A 20652-nucleotide genomic window follows, 5' to 3' on the forward strand; every position below is an offset into this window, starting at 1 on the left:
CCTGTCATTCGTGACCTGTTTGATTTATGGATCAACAAAAATGCCTTCCTTAATCTTGGCATCAGTTATTCTGCCTTGAATTATGAATTGGAATAACAAATATAGATTGTTTTTAAAAATATGGTGTGTGATAATGAAATTTCGTGGTGGTTTTCATGATCAGTGGCCCAAAATCCCTAAGATTCCCAAAAAAATATTCAGGAAACAGAATCTTATCAAACAAAACAAAATCTTAGGTGTTCATTCCAAGCACCTCTTTTGCCCCAACTTTTAAAGGTCCTTTGTCAAAATGTACTTCCAAATATTTGGTCTGTCAAGCAACTGATTTGGAAAAGAATACTTGATTTCAAGGGGTACACCATATCTGTAGGTTCCCCTCATAGCCACACACCACTTGGAAATGTGTTGCCCTTCTTTCTCATCACTGGGTCTAAATTTTGGAACACGTCTCCCAACAACACTATCGGAATGTACTCACCGGAAAGACTGTATGGTTCACAGAGGCAGTTTACCATAATTGTCTCCAGGGCAGTCAGGAGCAGGCAATAAAATGAAGCCGTCATCAGTAAAAAACATATCCTAAAACATGAGTAAGTAAAAACAAACTCCACTTCCTCAGGTTGAATAGAAACCCAAATGGGAAACATAATGATGGATTTAGCCAGTGGACTGCGTGAGCTAAAATAAGAGGTATTGAGGAAGGCCCCACTGGAGAAACTGATTCTTCCTGCATAACAGGAAGACCTTAAGTGCTCTCCATTATGCCACCAGCCTTGCCAAAAAAACATGAACTCTTTGACAAGGTGATAGACTAGAATAAAGTCTGGCCAACCTGGCGGAACAAATAGTCAAAAGTTCTCTCCTCTTTCCCTCTGATAATCATAGTTTGCACGCACCTCAAAATTCAGCTGATCAAGCTTTTTAATAGCCTTGTGAAATTTCATTATTTTTAAGAGAAAGATGATAGGAGGAAAATCTCCTGTAAGTCTAACTTTTTGGACAAGAAAATTCTCCAACCTCAGAATTTGTTGAGATCCTCTGAGTATTCCCATACCCTCACTCAAGTGGCACTCAGCCATTGTTGCTGTAACTCCGGTTCTTAGTTAAATCTGGCAACCTTATCCTAGCTGTAGGCTATTGGAAGCCGTAAATCTGGATCTAAGAATTTTATTGGACCAGATATTGAGTTTGGCAGTGAAAACATCACTTGTCTCATGGATAGATTTCAATCACAACAATTGCATTATAAAAATGAGTTGCACAAGGAAATGCTATATGTAATTTAACTCCTGTCTTTCATATAGCTATAGAGCGGAATAGGCCCTTCTGGCCCTTTGAGCCCTGCCGTCCAGCAAACCACCGATTTAACCCTAGCCTAATCAGGGGACAATTTACAATGACCAGTTAACTTACTAACCTGCATGCCTTTGGACTGTGGGAGGAAATTGGAGCACCCGGAGGGAACCCAGGTACTTACAGGAAGAACACACAAACTTCTTACAAGCAGTGACATGAAGTGAACCCGTGTCACCTGTACTGTAAGGTGTTGTTCTAAATGTTACGCCACCGTGCTGTCCCATGTGATACTTTTCTGGCATCACATTTTTGATGCAAACCCAAGCAGGAAGGACAATATGTAACATCCTCAATAGGCATGTCATGAAAGAATTTAAAATAGGTATTTTTTGGCTCTTGTTGCATCTGTTCTGAAGGTTCATATCTACTCTCACCAGAAAATTGATTCAGAAATAAGCAATGCCAGTGTGGAACCCCATGGGCTGTTTGTGTTGTAGTTGATGGTTCTGAAGCTTTGTTCTCAGTTGTAGTTGTTGGTCTTGACTATGTTCCCAACAGACCGAGTTGCTGTCCCCTTCTGGACTATTCTTGACTCACACCACTCACTGTCCAACTCGAATGCTTTGAACTTGTAGCATTATGTTCTTCTGTGCTGAGGAATTCAATTCAGTGGCATATCACTTGCAAGTTTTGAAAGTTGTGACTTTCCTTCTGACTCTGATGATCTAACACCTAAAAGAGAGGATTGCAGGCAGGCGCATTTACTGCAATACCACGCCTGCCTGGACTTTACTCCTGGGGTTGATTTGGGTCACTCACCAGGAGCAGGTCATCATAACAGTGGTGATTATTGCTTCAGCGGAAGTTAAAGCGGGCCTGTTCAAGGTAGGTGCCAGTCCTGTAGCATAGGGGACTTCTCTTAAGTCAAGTTTATTGTCATATGCACAAATACATGTATGCACAGGTGCAATGGAAAACTTAGCTGCACAGCATCTCAGACACATTGTTTAGAGACACAACCCTTATGAGAATAACCTAAATGAAACATACATTGTTTACAAATATGCACGAGGGAACAAAAAGAAAATGAAGTCCATTGCAGTGCAAAATGGTCATAGCGTTGCAGTACAGAGTTATTGATTAGGGTGGTGCTCATTGGTTCAATAAGCAAATGTCTGAAGGGAAGTAGCTGTTCTTGAACCTGGTGGTGTTGGACTTCAGGCTTCTGTACCTCCTCCCTGGAATCAGCTCATTAAGTGATGTATTTAGAGCTTATTGAGAGCTCTCTTGCTGAGGTCCACCACATTACAGACCCACACCCTCTCTTTTGCCACTCCTCATTACTCCACTGTCTTTCCTCCTGACCAAATTCCACTGAAACCTTCCCCCAAACCCCAATGATTGAGCTGACACCAGGCCTCACCCTGAACCGTGCACTGATCTCTGTTCTTGCCTAGATTTGACTCCCTACCAGCCTCGACAGCTGATTATGACTTCCCTATGTAGACCTTGCATTGGTGAAATGTGATGGAAAGGCAGAAGTGGTGGGGGGAGTCTTTGTGTGCAAGGTATTTACAGAGACCTTGTTCAGTACCTGCTATGGAATTCCTCAGTCGTGGACATTCAAGCATTCATTAGTTTATCCTCTTTGCCCCAGTATAACCTACTTTTATCAAGTCATAGAGTTCTGCAGCACAGAAGTAGGCCCTTCGGCTAACTCGCCCATGCTAACCAAGTTGTCTGCTTGACCTCATCCCATTTCCTTCATGTTTAGCCCAAATCCTTTTAAACTTTTCCTGGCCATCTATTTGTCTAGATATTTTTAAAACATTGTAATTGTTATGTCTCCGTCATTTCCTCTGGCAACTCACTTCATTCGCCTCACCTCCCTCTGTGTGAAAAAAATTGCCCTACAGCTAACTTTTAAACTTTCTACTGCACTTACGGACCCTCGTCCTGTTGATAGTGTTCCTAGCCTTTGTCAGATTGCATTCCCTCCGAACAAATTCATTCTGCACTGTAAGAATTGAATCTCAAAATCCTCATCTTCTTCGTGACTGCTTCATATTTTGACCCGTTCAAAACTGGATTATTGTTCATGGCTCAGTGAGTCACGTTGTTATCTCTGATCAGTGCATTGTGGAATCAAGCTCACCAGAGACTGTAGAATTACACTTCAGGGCCACACTCGGTAAAACAGATTTTTTTGTGAAGGCGTTATGTCTTCTCCCTCCTTTCAATGTGATGAAAAGTAAAGAAATGCCCTGATTAACTTTTATCTCCGAAAAATTATTAATAAGGCAAATTAATCAGCATTGCTGATAATATCCTGATACCAATGTAATTAAGAGGAAGTGTTATCACTCGTGCCAAAGGTAAGAAATGGAGCAATGGGATATTCTGGTTTCTGGGAGAATGACATAATGGCCAGTCTCGATCACATTCAGTTTACCAGGGAAGCTCTGGTGACCAGGTAGGTGTTTCCTTTTTAAGAAAACCGGACTCTGAAGATCTGGGGTGGATGATGACTCCTAGGGATTCTCTTCTCCAAATCATCCTGAGGGTATTAATATAAATTCTAAGCAGTAGAGGTCCCAGAACTGATTCCTTTTAGGCTCCACGGTCTCCAACATCTAAAGCTGAAGCTCAGTTATTTACCTGCTCTGTTTGCTTTTCATTCTTGCCACTTCAAACTCAATCCACAAGGCACAAGACTTGTGTTAGACATCAGACAGGAGGTATAGAAGCTGTAAGACCTACAACACTGGGTTCAAGAACAGCTACTTCCCTTCAACCATTCCTTTCTTGAACTAACCTCACAACTCTATTCACTATCTCAGCACAGCAACACTGTGACCATTTTGTACTGCAATGAACTTTTATTTTTCTTTTGTTCTCTCTTGTAAATTTGTGTATAATTTGTGTTTCATTTATCTTATTTCTGTGAGGGTTGTGTCTCTAATACAATATATCTGAGACGCTCAGATATATAATACAATATATTGCGCCTGTGCATATAACCATATAACAATTACAGCACGGAAACAGGCCATCTCAGCCCTTCTAGCCTGTGCCAAACACTTACTCTCACCTAGTCCCACCGACCCGCAATCAGCCCATAATCCTCCATTCCTTTCCTGTCCATATACCTATCCAATTTTACTTTAAATGACAATACCGAACCTGCCTCTACCACTTCTACTGGAAGCTACACAGCTACCACTCTCTGAGTAAAGAAATTCCTCCTCGTGTTATCCCTAAACTTTTGCCCTCTAACTCTCAACTCATGTCCTCTTATTTGATTCTCCCCTCCTCTCAATGGAAAAAGCTTATCCATGTCAACTCCATCTATCCCCCTCATAATTTTAAATACCTCTATCAAGTTCCCCCCTCAACCTTCTACACTCCAAAGAATAAAGACCTAACTTGTTCAACCTTTCTCTGTAACTTAGGTGCTGAAACCCAGGTAACATTCTAGTAAATCTTCTCTGTACTCTCTCTCTCTCTTTTGTTGACATCTTTCCTATAATTCAGTGATCAGAACTGTACATAATACTCCAAATTTGGCCTCACCAATGCCTTGTACAATTTTAACATTACATCCCAACTCCTATACTCAATGCTCTGATTTATAAAGGCCAGCATACCAAAAGCTTTCTTCACCACCTTATCCACATGAGATTCCACCTTCAGGGAACTATGCACCATTATTCCTAGATCACTCTGTTCTACTGCATTCCTCAATGCCCTACAATTTACCATGTAATACGTGCATTTGTATCTTCCCAAGGATGGAGATTACATTCCCCAGCACTTGTCATTTATTCATTTGCTTAGTCACACTCCTGACTACAGTTTGACCTCCTTTCATCAGACCCTACAGCTTCCAAATAATTAATTGCAGAACGTACATGAAGAACGGAAAGATGACTCAAGTGAGAGTAGAAATGACTACAGATAAAATGTGACTTGAGTTGGAGTAGGTAGTGGAGTTCCTTTATAAATATTTTGCTTCACTATTTACCAGTGAGAGGGAGCTGGACAAATGTGAAGTTGGCTTAGAACAGGCTAATTCACTGGAACGTGTTCTGGTTTAAGAGGGCGCTACCAAAGACGTGTGACAGCTTACTGGTAGTTCGAAAGCAAAGGAGTTCAATTAAAAGCATTACTAATAACACTTTTTTTGAGGTGAATTGTGGCGAACTATCAGTGCAGACAATGAAGAGGCGAGTGAAGGCAAAGAAAAGTTGTGAGATGTGCTCTGTTGGTGTGCTCTAAATCGATGCACTTGGGGTTGGAGCCACCCTGGTTGGAGTGGACGATTTGGAGGGGAGAAGGCGGGACAGGGGAGTTCTGATGCCTATCCGACACTAAACCGGGTGCGAGGGTGGATCGCTATAGGTGCCAAGCTGATTTGGAAAGGTTGAAAACAGCTTCTTTGCAGTGAAATCTAGACCCGGAGTGATTCGCCACGGTGGGGCCCAGGTCCTAGTGTGAGTTGAGATCCGCTGTTTGGACAATTTAAATGCTGGCCCAGATAGACTGAGAGCTCCTCGCTCCAAGATGCTAAGGCTGTGAGACTTCCTCCAGCTGCTGTGCTTTATGACTACAAACTCTGCGGCAACTTTCCCCACTAATATGATGAACTGAATACCGAGGCTTTGGGCTTTCTCCGGACTGCTCCGGGGATTTGGATCTAACAGCTCAATTTGGTTTGGAATGCTGTTGTTGCTCACTTCTATTCTTGGCATGTCCCTCTCTTTCTCTGTGCACATTGGGGGTTGGTTGTTATTTTTTTAAATTGGATTCTTTCAGATTCCTTCCTTTGTGGCTGCCTGAAAGCAAACAAATCTCATGGTTTTATAATTTATACATTCTTTGATAATAAATGTATTTTGAATGTTGGATTTAAGAAAGAGAATGTGCTGGAACTTTTGAAAAGTCTCCGGAGTCAGACAGTATATACCTCAAGTTACTATGGGAAAGGATGGAAGTGATTGCTGTACCTTTAGCAATGATCTTTGCATCCTGCCAAAGGGCTTTGGCCTGAAACATCGATTGCAATTTTTTCTATAGATGCTGCCTGGCCTGCTGAGTCCTGCCAGCATTTTGTGTGTGTTGCTCAGATCTCCAGCATCTGCAGATTTTCTCTTGTTTGTGATCTTTGCATCTTGACTGGCCACTGGAATCGTATCAGAATGCTGGAGGTTGCAGACATTATTCATTTGTTGAAGAGAGTTAGTAGAGATAATCGAATTATAGACCAGTGGGTCTTACATCAGTGGTGGACACACTATTGGAGAGGATTCTTAGAAGATTTGGAGAAACCTCATCTGATTAGAGATAGTCAGCAGCCTTTCTGAGGAGCAGGCCATTCCTCACAAACCTGATTCACTTTTTTGAGGAAGTAACAAAACAAATTAATGAAGGAAGAGTGGTGGATTTGGTGTATATGGATTTTAATAAGGCATTTAACAAGGTTCCGAATGAAAGGCTCATCCAGAAGTTCTGGAGGCATGGGATCCATGGAAATTTTGTTGTGTAGATTCAGAATCAGTTTGCCCACAGAAGGCAGGGAGTGGTAGTAGATGGAGCATATTCTGCCTGGAGGTCCATGACTGGAGGAGTTCCAGAGGAAGCGGGTCCGCAATGCCTGCTATTTGTGACTTCTATAAATGACGTGCACATTTCACGCAGGTTGCAGGTAGTGTAGAAGGTTGTAGGTCAAAAGGATGCCGAGCTGGGCTGAGAAGTGGCAGTTGGAGTTCGATCCAGAGAAATGCGAAGTGATACACGTTGGAAGGTCAAAGTTGAAGGAAGAGTACAAAGGTTAACCGCAGGATCCTTAGCTGAATGGAAGAACAGAGAGATCTTGGGGTCCACGTCTGTAAATCCCTCAAAGTTGCTGTGCAAGTTAAGAAGGCATTTGATGTGTTAGGGGAAATTGCTAAGTAACATTGCAGTTCTATAAAACTCTGGTTAGACCACACTTGGAATATTATGTTCAGTTCTGGCCATCTCATTATAGGAAGACTGTGAAAGCTTTAGAGAGAATGCAGAAGAGATTTACCAGGATGCTGTCTAGATTAGAGAAGATGTCTTATGAAGGAAGATTGAGTGAGCTAGGGTTTATCACTTAAGAGCAAAGGAAGATGAGAGGAGACTTGCTAAAGGGTTTAAGATATTAAGAGGGAATAGATATAATGGACAGCCAGCGCCTTTTCCCAGGATGCCAATGGTCAAAATGGGTGGACAGATGTCTAACGGATTGATTGAAAGTAGAGGAGATTACATACAGTATATGGTGCAATAATTCTAAGGTCATATTGTGGTCAAAGTGGGAGGACAGGTTTCCTATTTATAGCTCAGTAAATATTTTAATGTCAGCATTTAATTAACAGTAAAGACAAATGATACTTTTTCAGTGACATTCCAATGATAGGACACTTGTTGTCAACAAGAGATAGGCCGGTACGGTGGTAAGACTCTTGCGTCTGAGTCAGGAGACTGTGAGATCAGGTCGGCTGACATTTAACTGACAGTGCACTCTGATACAGAGGGGATGCTGTTCTGTACAAGTACTTCATTTTGAGTAAGATAGTAACCCAACTCGAGTCTGAGCATCAGGTGGATGTAAAGTATCCCACGACATTACTTCAGATATCAGGGAGACAGTCCAGACCCGAATCAATAAATATTTTTTAAACATTTTATCTGATCAGTTCAATCTGCTGCTAAGGAATATTCCAGTACATTTATTTATAACTTCCTCTCTTTAAATAACCACGATGAATGTAATTCAATATGTTTAATTGGCCATAGATTTTATTTTCTCTCTGAGATATCCTAATGTTGTGCTATATAAAACCAAGTTCTTGTCTTATAGGTGTACTTTTCTGTGCAACAGAAAGAAAATTCCTTGAGTTACTATAAGCAGAACATGATGTTTGTTTGAAGAACTGTATCAGAATCAGAATCCATTTTAATACCAGCTGCATATGTAGTGAAATTTATTATTATCTGGCAGCAGTTCTTTGTGATACATACTAATAACTGTGAATTACAGTAAATATATAATAATTAAATTATATAAGTAGTGCAAAACAGAAGTAGTGAGGTACTGTTCATGGGTTCAATGATTCAGAAATCTGATGACTGAGGGGAAGAAGTTGTTCCTGAATCATTGAGTGTGTCTCTTCAGGCTCCTCTACCTCCTCCCTGATGGTAGCAACGAGAAGAGGGCATGTCCTGGGTGTTGGGGATCCTTAATGATGGATGCAGCCTTTTTGAAGTATCGCTCCTTTAAGATGTCCTTAATGCTACAGAGGGTAGTGCCCATGATGGAGCTGACTGAGTTCATAACTCTCTGCAGCTTCTTTCGATCCTGTGCAGTAGCCACCAACCCCCTCCCCCCACAACTCAATACCAGACAATGATGCAGCTGGTTAGAATGCTCTCCATGGTACATCTGCAGAAATTTGCAGGTCTCTGGTGACGTACCAAGTCTCCTCAAGCTCCTAATAAAGTATAGCCACTGTTCTGCCTTCTTTGTAGCTGCATCAATATGTTGGACCCAGGATACAGTAGATCTTCAGCAACGTTGACACCCAGGAAACTGAAATTGCTCACTCCTTCCACTTCTGACCCCTCTATGAGGACTGGTCTGTGTTTCCTCATCTTACCCTTCCTGACGTTCACAATCAATTCTATGGTCTTACTGACGTTGAGTGGAATGTTGTTGCTGTGACACAAACACAAACAAACAAATATCATTTCACGTTATCAATGAAGATGCTAAGACAAAGGCTATCAGAGTTTGTAGAGGGATCTGGACCAACTAGGAAAATAAGACAAAAAAATAGCAGATGGAATTTAATACGTGAAGTACGTGAAGATGTACGTGAAGTGTTGCACTTTGGAAGGACACACCATACTAGGACTTACCCAGTGAAAGGTAGGGCACTGAGAAGTGTGGTAGAACAGAGGGATCTGGGAGAACAGATCTATAGATCTTTCAAAGTGACCTCACAGGGAGATAGGGTGGTAAAAAGAGTTTCTGGCATTCATATTAAGTACAGGAGTTGGGAGGTTATATTGAATTTGTATAAGACGTTGGTGAGACAAAATTTGAAGTATTACGTACTGTTCAGGTGACCTATCTACAGGAAAAATATCAATAAATGAAAGAGTACAGAAAAGATTAGAAGGATATTGCTGGAACTTGAGGACCAGAGTTGAAGGGAAAGGTTAGATCTTTATTCCCTGGAGCGTAGGAGAATGCGGGGAGATTTGATAAAGGTATACAAAATTATAAGGAGTGTAGCAACAATACCAAAACAATTGCCGCTGCATGTGATCCTGAGGATTTGTCAAACTTGTGTGATATGTCCCCAGCTCCAATAATGCTGCTCCAAATGTCAAACCTTTTATTCCATCCTCCATTAGCAATTAGAAAACATACAATCTTGAAGCAATGAAATTTACATGCCCCCAAGTGTAAGTTAAGCACTTTTCAGTGGTCCCAACTTTCTACGAAATAAGCAAGAATACATAACTTATTCTTTTCACTTTTACCACGCCCCCAAAATGTGACTACAGTACTTACCGTAATAAATGTACAACCCAGAATACAAAGCAGTTGGAAAACAGATACATGGCTCCTAAAAATGGTATAGGGCAAATGCAAGCAGGCCTTTTCTGCTGAGGTTGGATCAGGCTAGAACTAGAGGTCACAGGTTAAGGGTGAAAGGTGAAACATTTAAGCAAAAGCTGAGAGCAAACTCAAGTTGCACTCAAGGTGCAAGTGTGGATCGAGCTGCTAGAGGAAATGGTGGATACGTGTTTGATTTCAATACCCAAGAGAAGTCATGGACAGGAGCAGTGTTACTGGCGGTGTAAAGCACTATGCTAACTATTACGCTACCCTGCCATCCCATGCTTGCAGTAATTCCCACAAATTCCAGGTATTATTTGTTCTAAAGAAACCACAACTGCCTTATACTCAACCCCTGGTTAAACCCTTGTCGATGACCTTGAAATCTGTAGATTTTCAATCTCATGGCCAGGGCTTTATTTTTCCACCTTTCAGTGAAGCTAGAGTCTGCTGTCAGAGTTCCTTCTCTGGTAATCCCTGTGCTCACTAACCTGCATTAGTTCCTGCTCTGCAATGCCTTGATTACTCAATGCTTGAACACATTTCTAAATCAACCTCTGACCATTCACCTCCATACCTCTATTGCTTCATTCAGCTATCCGTGATTTTGGAGCTTTCCCAATTTGGCTTCTCCTCTCCCTGAATTTAACCACAGTGTCAGAATCAACATCAGGTTTGTGATCACTAACACATATCATGGTATGTTATGGTGTGCCCTCCTCTGCATTGGTGAAACCCAACATGTCGGTTGGGGGACTGCTTTGTCAAACACCTTTGCTCCATCTGCAACAAGCAGGATTTCCTGTTGGCCAGCCATCTTAACTCCATTCCCTATTCCCATTCTGATATGTCAACCGTGGTCTTCTCTACTGTCATGAAGCTGCTCTTAGGTTGGAGGAGCAACACCTCATATTCCATCTGGATAGTGTCCAATCTGATACCATAAACATTGATTTTTCTACCTTAGGGTACTTTCTCCCCCACTCCCCCTTCTCTTTTCTTTCATTCCCCATTCTGGCTCCACCCCCTCCTTACCTCATCTCCTCACCTGCCTATCACCATCCTCTAGTGCCCCTTCTCCTTCCCTTTCTCCCATGGTGAACTCTCCTCTCCTATCAGATTCATTCTTCTTCAGAATTTTTTCCATCTATCATTTCCCAGTTTCTCACTTTATCCTCCCTCCCCCACCCATATGCCTCCCCCTCACCTGGTTTCACCTATCACCATCCAGCTTGTACTCCTTCCCCCCCCCCCCACCTTCTTATTCTGGCTTCTTCCCCCTTCCTTTCCAGTCCTGAGGAAGATCTCAGCCCACAATGTCAACTCCTTTGTTCCTTTCCATAGATGCTGCCTGACCCGCTGAATTCCTTCAGCATTGTGTGTGTGTGTGTGAAAAAAACAAGTAAATGAATATTTTGAAAGTGATGGAGTATTTATGGGTCCAGGGGACCATGCAGAAATCTAATGGCAGAAGGGTAGAATCTGTTCCTAAGACATTGAGTGTGCATCTTTAGGTTTCTGAACTTCTTTCCGGATGGTAGTGTTGAGAAGTGGGCATGTCCCGGATGGTGAAGATCCTTAATGATGGATATCACCTTCTTGAGGCATAGCCATTTGAAGGTGCCCTCAATGGTATGTGCATTGAAGCTTCCATACCAGGCAGCGCTTCAACCAGTTAGAATGCTCTCCACCTTACACCTGTAGGTATGTGCTAGAATCTTTGGAGACATTCCAAATCTCCTCAAACTCTTAACAAAGGAGAGCTGCGGGCGTGCCGTCTTCAAGATTGCATCAATACGTTGAGCCCAGGATAGATCCTCTGAGATGTTAATGCCCACTCCTCCCCCCACTGACCCCTCAGTGAGGACAGTATCATTAGTGGTACCGCATGTGGAGGTGCCATTTCACAGTAACCAGGGTTCACTCTGACCTCTGATGTCATAAACATGAGTTTACACTTTCTGCCTGTGACTGTACTGGTTTCACCCAGGTGCCCTGATATCCTCCACACCCCAGTGGCATGCAATTGGCTGCAGTAAGTTGCCCCTAAAGTGAGGAATGTGGTAGAATAAATAGGGTAGGTGAGTAAGATTAGCCTAAGTGTGTGTTTGATGGTAGGCACAGGGGTTTGTTTCTGTGCTGACTGACACCATCTCTAACTCTGGAATTTGCTCCCTGCACTTTCCCAAACCTCCTCCCCTCTCCAGCTCTCTTACAATGCTTCTGAAAAACAGTCTCCTGACTGAAGTTTTAGTCACCCATCCTAATCACAGCTGAAGTGCCATGTTTTGCATAATAATACACCCATGAAGTATTTTACCGCGTCAAATGCATCAATGGAATCAAACCAGAGAATCCTGAAAATACTCAACAGGTTAGGAGCACCTGCGAAGAGAGAAATGGAGTTAACAGAGTCAAAGAGTCATAGTGTTATACAGCATGGAGCTTCAGCCCATCTTCTCTATGCTGACCAAGATACCAGCTATTCCCATTCATATTATTCATATTTCAAAATCTGTTCCTAATCTGTCTGAATCAGCACTGGGAAATTAGGTAACAATATCATGTTCCAGTGCTCCGAATGGTCTAATTTTTATTGAAAAAAACATGAAAGAACATCTAGGACTTACACTGTAGATTCTGAAAACCTTGACTTTAGATTCCTGTTCCTCTGTGCATCTTTTGAATGACACATCAAGGACCCGGGCATAATGGTGTCCAGTGAGGTGAAGCTCGGCTCCGCACTCAACCCCTTGGACTTTTCATTCACATTGAAATGTTTCACACAATCCATGGGGCACTCAGCAGGGGCCAGTCTCAAGTGCATGGGTGACAACTTGTGGCAACTTGTTACAGGCTGCTCCCTGCAGTTCTACTCAGTACTTCTACCTGGTTTAAAAGTGACCTTCCTCAACTAGTCCCGGTCTAACAAAGGAAACAAAACTACTGGAAACACTCAGTATCTGTGGAGAGAGAAATAATTAATGCTTCAGGCTGAGGACCCTTCATCAGAACTTCGTCAATTCTGACAAACGGGCTTTGACTTGAAACATGAACCGCTCTACAAACTATTGAATGATTCCAGGTTGGTTTGGTTTTAATTTCAGATCTCTGATAGCTGCAGTTATTTTGATTTCCAAATCCCAGACTAACACTGCACAGGTAGGTCCACAGTTCTTCTTCCCAACCCCATCCCCTACCGGGGCCATAATCTCGGCCTAACCCTATTCTCCACTGACTGATCACACAACTCCCTAAAAGCTAACCCTCTTGCCAGAAAACATCATCAAATTGCTCCACTTGGACCTCATCCAGACACTCACCACCTCCAGCTCCCTCTTGCCTGGACCTGCCTAAGAATTGGATTGCCTTCCACATTGCACACATCTCACACAAGACCAAGTTGAGAAAGAAGCAGTCCCCAAAGAAACACCTCTAGGCTGCCTTGCAGTGAAATTCCTTAAGTTTGGAGCTCAATATTAAGGAGTGAAGTCAAGCAGAAGTTGGTGGAAATCTGTTACTTTTCCCAAAAGGCTATGGATCTTGGGTCATCAGAAATTCTGACAGAGTTAATATTAGCCATGACATCAGTAAAGCAAATGGAGATGAGGCACGCAGATGGGAAATGATTGAACAGAACGTCAGAATAGCCTCTGGGGCTGAATAGCCTCCTACTGATCTGCTATTTCAATTGATGCAGTTCCTTCACTCTCCACCAATGCTACTGGCAGTTCATGCAGCCTCACTCCCTTCTTCCCATTTCTAAAAGTAGCTTGCTTCATATTTTAGTTTATAAAAGATAAGAGATTTCCTTTGCTGCATTGTGAAATGTAAATATTTAATTGTAATTGAGTCTGCTGGTTTACTGTTTCCATGGGAATAAGCAGAAAGTTATGGAATTGATGATGTAAGATATATTACTTCAAAACTACTCGGGTTTATTGCAATCATCGCAAGTCGGTGGCTCAGACAACAATGTGCTCAGTGTAGTAGGACCATTATCACAATAGCCTGGGAGATCCATTCACTTGTGCTTGATTCTACCCTTTTGTCTTCCTACAATATCTTGTTTCAGAACTTTGCTGCCCTAGGACTTCCCCTAAAATCTGACCCTATCTTTGATCCTGACCTTGGACTCAACACTGCTCCAAATTCTGGTTCTGGGTATAATATTACTCAAGTTCAAGTTTATTTATTTATTTTATCTGGCGATGCATCGCGGAACAGGCCTTTCCAGCCCAGTGAATCGCGCTGTCCAGCATCCCACCGATTTACCACCAGCCTAATTTACAATGACCAATTAACCTACCAACCGATATGTTTTCAGACTCTGGGAGAAAACCGGAACACCCAGAGGAAACCCATGTGGTCATGGGGATAACGTACTAACTCCTTACAGATAGCGCTGGATTTGAACACCCAAGTCCTAACAGCCCGAGCTGTAATAGTGTTGTGCTAACCGCTATGCTACTGTGATGCAGAGTACATGGTTGGTTGACAAGTTTAGTTGTCATTCAATGATATACATTCTCCTGTTCATGTTCTTTGGGAGTTACTCGGAACTGAGGACAATTTGCTTCTACCACAGAGAAGAGTCCATTTGTTCATAAGGCTAACTCTGACCCTGCCCTGTAATTATATTCCTGGTACTGGCTACAAACCTGAGCCAAATGCTGCTCCTCATCTCGTCCTTTCTCCTAGTATTGAGCCTGACCTATGGTATATAACCTTATTTCTGGCCTAGGCTCCAAACTGATTTACCAAAGCCTGCCCTGCATCACTGTACCCTTTGCCATTCTACATCACAAATTCCTCACCCGGTGACATACCTCAGAGAAACGACTTCGGGATCCTGATCCTCTTTTGGAACCCACCCGCAACCTAGATCACAGGGTTTCAGCAACCCACAGGGGACTCTTCCCCAACTTGGACATCCAGCGTACACCTACTGCTGCTTCAACAGTGGGCTGATATTCCACACCAACCCCCTTTTTCCCATGTCAACATCCAATGTTGAAGTCTCAATTGTTAGCAGGTCTCCCTCTCACTACGTTGGCTGTTCACTGTATCCCTGTCAAACTTAAGTTGTTAGACGGTTTAAAAGACGAATGTTCTCCTTGACTTTATCTTTGGTTTCTCCCTTAAATAGAGTCATCATCATACAATGTACAAATCAGCCCTTCGGCCCAGTATTTCCACCCTATCTCAGATTCAGATTTACTTATCCCGTGCACACCGAAGCCTATGGTGAGATGCACTGTTTACATTATGAACCAACACACCGGGGGCAGTCCACAAGTGTCGCCACACATCCCAGCGTCAACATAACATGCCCCCCACATTCAGCAGAACAAGAAGCAAAACAACCATAGCAAAACAAGCCACTTTCCTTTCCACATCCACACACATGGACAGGCCTCCAATCTCCAGCCGTTCGGCTTTGACTTCCGAATTTCTGATAGATCATCGGTTTCTGATCCTCAGCACCAACCCCTAGACAAAATGACGACAGAACTCCAAATTCCAGGCACGCTGACTGACCCACACCTGTTCCACTTGCTCGCATGGACATTCAATCCCAGGAACTCGGAACGGCCCAACATCCACGGATGTCTTTCGTCACCCATCAATGAAACTGGCTTTCATGCGCTGAGCAGCGACGTAAACTCTGGATGTCCTTCATACCACACCCATATCACTGGCCATGAAGCAGGGTAGCAATGCCCACACCACTGGCCATCGAGTGTGGAGCGGAGCAGTGATGCCCACATCGCTGGCCATCAACCAAGGAGGGAAGCCTCAGACGCAGATGTCTTCATCACCCGTGCCAGTCACTGGCCTTCAAATGTGGAGCACAGAGTTGACCTCTAACTCCTCCACATCCCTGTCCCTAATCCCTAAGTCCCCTTTTTGTCCTCAACAGAGACCACAGTTGGGTGTCATCTTGAAAAAAAGTGATAAGAATATTTAGAAAAAACATCGAGAAACAAGGAACAAAATTGAGAAATATACCCCTTCGCTACCTGCAAATGCACCAACTGGTGAATTAAACAGATCTCAAGCAGAAAGGGTTTATTAATGTTGGTTTCAAGTGAACAGTTTGAAAAAGTTTCTCCTTTGCTGCCTGTTTTTTAAATTTAATACTTATTGAGATACTGTGCGGAATAGGTCTTTCTGGCCCTTCGAGCTACGCCAGCCACCAATCCCCCTGATTTAATCCCAGGATAATCATGGGACAATTTACAATGACCAATTAACCTACCAGCTGATGTGTCTTTGAACTGTGGGAGGAAACCGGAGTACCCGGAGGAAACACAATTGGTCACGGAGAGAACGTACAAACTCCTTAGAGACAGTGGTGGGAATTGAACCAGGGATGCCTGTACTGTAAATCGTTGTGCTAACCACTATGCTACCATGCCACCGCAAGTATCAATTGACTATCAGATACCCATCTACACTAACTCATTTTGCAGACTCGATAGCCTTCCATGCTGTGCCAGTTACCTGCATCAGAGGACATCATTACTCCTGCAACACATGACAGAGGTATAACTAGAAGTCATTTGTCTATGCTTTGTGTCCTTGTTGGGCACACAGAGGGTTATGGAGCATTTCCTTTTGCTACATAATCTGTAGCAGCAAGATTGAAAGGGAGCCTTGCTAAGCACATCCGAGCCTGTTACTGGTGCAGTTAAGTCCCCTTTAATTTAACTGGCCATACTCCTTCAGAGAACTCATCACGCCCCTAACATTTCCCCCTCCATGTGAACATCCATTGCTCCCAGCTCCTAGACCAAAATCTGCAAACTTTCCGCTCGCCTCTGCCTGTTCTGAAGGCCCCTTTTGCTCCTCAAGAATCACAACGCATTCTAAGCTTTGACTGATGACCCCAGTGCTGCATGTACAGTCACTCTTCACCCTATGTATCAATCCAACATTTTATTTTGACCTCAGGTTCAGTTTATCCACCAGACATCGATCTGCTAATCCACCTCAAACCCCATCTGCCAACTTCTTGTCCCCTTCCAAAATCCAGACTCCAAACTGTCAGCCCTTTTCACACCCTCAGCCCCAATTCACCAAATGCTGTTGACTCTCAAGTTCCAGGCCTCCAACCTTTGATATCGTAGATGAGGTGCTTCTTGTTCCTATCCCTAATCTATGCTGATATAATATTGATCAGGTTGTCTGGAGTTAGCTCGGAATGATACCATTTGTGAAGCTCATAGCCACGGAGGAGATATATCTTCAGAATAGTAATTTTCTTTCTTTTCACCTGCACAGTAAATTGTTCTATTTCACGTGAATAATCTACAATTCTTGCAAAATAGATTAGTGATAATTGTCAAACACGAGGAAAATTCTAGTGATAATTATTCCAGTTGAGAACTATTGTTCTTGGATGCATTCAAAGGATCTGTTTTTTTCTAAAGGATCGTAGAAATGTGTTAAGCAAGCTTTGAGACATGAGTTGTCTCCTGGAAATGTTTCCCTGAAATCGTGGCTCCCGTTTAAGGCTGCGGAGCAGATTGTTGAGAAACACAGTACCGGCATTGATGGAAAGCATCACCATTCTCCCAGAGCTGGAGAGTATTTATCCATCAATACCAGCTCTATAAAACAACAACCTGTTCATCTTTGCATTGCTGTGTGTTATTTTTCAGTAAACGAACTTCTGCTTTTTCATCATCAGAGCAATAGCAATAACAATATTGACTCTGAAGCAATTTGTTATATCCAAAGAGAACCGAGTCTGTTTTTTTTAAGCTCTTCTGCAGTAACGTTTATAGATTCTCAATGCATTGCAGCTTCACGCAACAACTAGGAGACTCAGATATCTGTGGCCTCTATTAGAGTTAACCAGGTCATCAATTTTTCCGGTCACGCGGGATCTGCGTCATGAGAATAGCATGGGAACATGAGTCTGAGCATCACCACTGGCCTAGGCTTAAGTTCAGTTTCACCAGCTGAGTAGCTAGGTTAACCCCATACTGATCTCAAAAAAGGAAGTGTGACAAACTAGCTAGCCAGTTGCCCATTTAGACAAGTGGTGGCTGCCCTTTCCCCGAGGTGAGTACTTTCCTGGTTGTGTTGGATTAGGGAAGCAGCCCTGCATACAAATAAAGTCTTGAAGTCCTGACTTAAAAGGCGAAGTTGCACAGATCAAATGAACCCATAGTGATATTTCAGACTGGACACAACAGGCTAACTGAGAAGTTCCTTAATTAACCAAGATGTTCTGATGCATTTTGCAACCGGTGGCTTATTTTGAAATATAATCACTGCTCCGATGTAGAAAACACAGCAGTTATATTGTAATGGTTTGTTAATCTGTTGCTCTTTCAACATAGTTTCCTTAAAGGGAAATCTTGCTTGACAAATCTATTGGAATTCTTAGCAAAAGTAACAGGCAGGATAGACAAAGGAGGGTCAATGAATGTTGCTTACGTGGATTTTCAGAATCAGAATCAGAGTCAGATTATTATCATTGGCATGTGTCGTGAAATTTGTTAACCTAGCAGCAGCAGTTCAATGCAATACATGATATAGAAGAAAATAATAATAATAAATAAGTAGTACATAAGAAGGCCTTTGACAAGGTGCTGCATATGAGGCTGCTAAGCAAGTTAAGAACCCATGGTATTACAGGAAAGATACTAGCATGGCCAGGGGGTTGGCTGATTGAAAGTGTAAATAAAGGGAGCCTTTTCTGTTTGGCTGCCAGTGACTAGTAGTGTTCTGCAGGGGTCTGCGTTGGGATCACTTCTCTTTACATTATATGTCAATGATATGATTGATGGAACTGGTGGCTTTGTGGACAAGTTTGCAGATGACACAAAGATAGACTGAGGGGCAATTAGTGTTGTTGCAAGGAGGCTGCTGAAGGATTTAGACAGATTAGGAGAATGGGCAAGGAAGTGGGAGATGGAATACAGAGTCAAGAAGTGTATGTTCATGCACTTTGGAAGAAGAAACAAATGAGGAGACTATTTTCTAAGCGGATAGAAAATTCAGAAATCCAAAGTACAAAGGGACTCGGGAGTTCTTGTGCAGGATTCCCTAACAGTTAACTTGCAGGTTGATTCAGTAGTGAGGAAGGCAAATGCGATGTTAGCCTTCATTTCGAGGGGAATAGCACGGATGTAAAGATGTGGCTGGTGAGGCCTCACTTGGAGTAATGTGAGCAGTTTTGGGATTCTTGTCTAAGAAAGGATGTGCTGACATTGGAGAGTGTTCAGAAGATGTTCACAAGAATTGCCCATGACAGTAAGCTTGGATATGAACTATTTCTCCAGGAATGAAAGGGCTATTATATGAGGAGCGTTTGTTGACAATGGGCCTGCTCTCACTGGAATTTTGAATATTAAGATGGGAACTCATTGAAACCTTTCAAGTGTTGAAAGGGTTAGATAGAGTGGATGTGAAGAGGATGTTTCCTCTTGTGCGGGAGTCTAGGACCAGAGCGGACAGCCTCAGAATAGAGGGATATCCATTTAGAACTGAGATGAAGAGGAATTTCTTTAGCCAGAGGGTAGTGAATCAATGGAATTTGTTCCCACTGGCTGCTGTCGAGGCCAGGTCATTGGGTGTATTTAAGGCAGAGGTTGATAGGTTAGTCAGGGTGTGAAAAGTTATGGGGAGAAGGCAGGAGAATGGGTTGGGAGGGAAAATGGATCAACCATGATGAAATGATGGAGCAGGCTCAACAGGCTGAATGGATTAATTCTGTTCCTATCTCTTATCGGCTTTTGCGATATTGGTTGATCTGTAATTACAATTGAATGCTTCTTGCACCAAGTTGGACAGGGTGGTAGGAGGTTAACCGCCTGGCCTTCCTTTCGGTCTATCATGTAGGGAGGAAAAAGACAGAGTGCAACAGACCTTGAATTTTGTTGACGTTTGTAACTTACTGCGCTCCTGCAAAAAGCTCAAGTTCTGTGGCATTTATACCTGGGTAGGAAATGCCCGTGACGCTGAGCTTGGACATGACCTATTAAATACATGCAGAAATTTTCAGAACCTGTAAAACAAAAACTAAACTAAAACAATTTAAAAAGTAATCTAGAGTATCTAGATACAGAAGATATTTTTTAAAAATGCCTCAAAAATGCTTTACGTGGTTTTTGAGTTAACAAGCCACAGCAAAGAACTTCGCCATAAATCAACAAAGTCAAAACTATGGGAAATGACTGCTTGGGCCTTTCAAAGCTGCTGAGCTATCGTCTATGTACTGGACCATGGCAAAAAGTAATATCCATGTTGCTTCATCTGCACTTCTTCCACCAACCACTTCCTCCTTTGGTGTTCTATTTGTCTCTGCAGATGTTAATTTATTCAATCAGTCCCTCACTTCCACATTCATCCTTCTGAGGATGTTCGTTAGCTCCAGTTCTGTTGTTCCCCAGTTGTCCAGCTCTCCCCCTCAGAGCCTCAGTGTATTTGCTTTGCATCATTGAGTAGGTAAGGAGCTAGAGTTGGCCTTCCTTGCAAGCTTACTCTTGGGAACTGTATCTCTTGTTGCTCAGCTTAACTAAGACCAGTTTCTTGAGATGTGATTTCTGACAGTCAGGTAGGTTTACCAGTTTGTGATCTGGTGCTCAGTCTGCACTCAATGAATTACTCTAATGCAGGGCAGGAATGCAAAAACCCAAATGGCTCATCAATGTTGTAAAAGGATGGTCCGCCTTTATCTGATCCGA

At 42.7% G+C, this 20652-nt stretch overlaps 1 protein-coding gene across 2 annotated transcripts in view; it reads left to right on the forward strand.

Moving 5' to 3' along the window:
- Positions 1 to 20652, forward strand: part of rasa4 (RAS p21 protein activator 4) — a 317606-nt gene that overhangs the window by 52998 nt on the left and 243956 nt on the right. The gene's annotated exons all lie outside the window — the stretch shown is intronic.

Source organism: Hypanus sabinus, chromosome 6, assembly GCF_030144855.1.
Source record: "Hypanus sabinus isolate sHypSab1 chromosome 6, sHypSab1.hap1, whole genome shotgun sequence".
NCBI classification, from domain to species: Eukaryota; Metazoa; Chordata; class Chondrichthyes; order Myliobatiformes; family Dasyatidae; genus Hypanus; species Hypanus sabinus.